This window comes from Acyrthosiphon pisum, unplaced genomic scaffold (genome assembly GCF_005508785.2).
Source record: "Acyrthosiphon pisum isolate AL4f unplaced genomic scaffold, pea_aphid_22Mar2018_4r6ur Scaffold_2727;HRSCAF=3256, whole genome shotgun sequence".
Classification (NCBI taxonomy): Eukaryota; Metazoa; Arthropoda; class Insecta; order Hemiptera; family Aphididae; genus Acyrthosiphon; species Acyrthosiphon pisum.
Window position 1 is genome coordinate 1 of NW_021772078.1, and position 794 is coordinate 794.

General features: G+C 23.4%; 1 long non-coding RNA gene across 1 annotated transcript; it reads right to left on the minus strand.

The window, feature by feature from the left end:
- Positions 1-151: 151 nt before the first annotated feature.
- LOC107885639 lies at positions 152-610 on the minus strand. The gene is made up of 3 exons (XR_001680450.2): positions 571-610; positions 239-509; positions 152-177 (listed from the first exon to the last, which is right to left on the minus strand). It is a non-coding gene; the product is annotated as an uncharacterized LOC107885639 (long non-coding RNA).
- Positions 611-794: the final 184 nt, after the last annotated feature.

Genomic DNA, 794 nt, shown 5'->3' on the forward strand with positions numbered 1-794 from the left:
TAACTTTTAAGTTGTAATGATTGATGTTGTCACCTCATTTATAATTAATTATAAAATATCATGCAAATCACAAAACATTAACACTAGTACAATTTTTAGTTTTCAATAAATATCATTGGTATTGTGCAGTTAGTCCAAATAGATTTTTTTCCACTCCTTTGCAATTAACTTGATTACCTACAAAATTTGTTTGTCAATTTAATAATTAAATAATATTACAATTTAAATGTATACATACTTAATTTATTTTGTAGTCATATTTTAATCCGATATGTGAAGCGTTAATTTATTTTTCACTGTTACCAAAATATTGGTATTTTGAAATTCAATTGGAAATATTGGTATGAATATCATTTTAACATAGAGGATCTTCCAAATTGTAAGTGAAAGTATATTTCACTATGGCATATTAAAATTCTGATTTGGAATCATAATGTATTATGTGAAAGTTATAAAGTGCAGTAAGTCAAAATAGATTTTTTCCACTTCTTTGCGATTAACTTGATTACCTACAAAATGTGTTTGTCAATTTAATAATTAAATAATATTACAGTTTAAGTGTATACTTACTTCATTTATTTTGTAGTTATATTTTAATCCAATATGTGAAGCATTATTTTATTTTTCACTGTTACCAAAATATTGGTATTTTTAAATGCAATTGGAAATAGCAGTATGAATATCATATTAACACAGAGGATCTTCCAAATTGTATGTGATAGTAGATTTCACTATGGCTTATTTAAATTCCAATTTGGAATCATAATATATATGTGTATGATCACTTTTTTTTA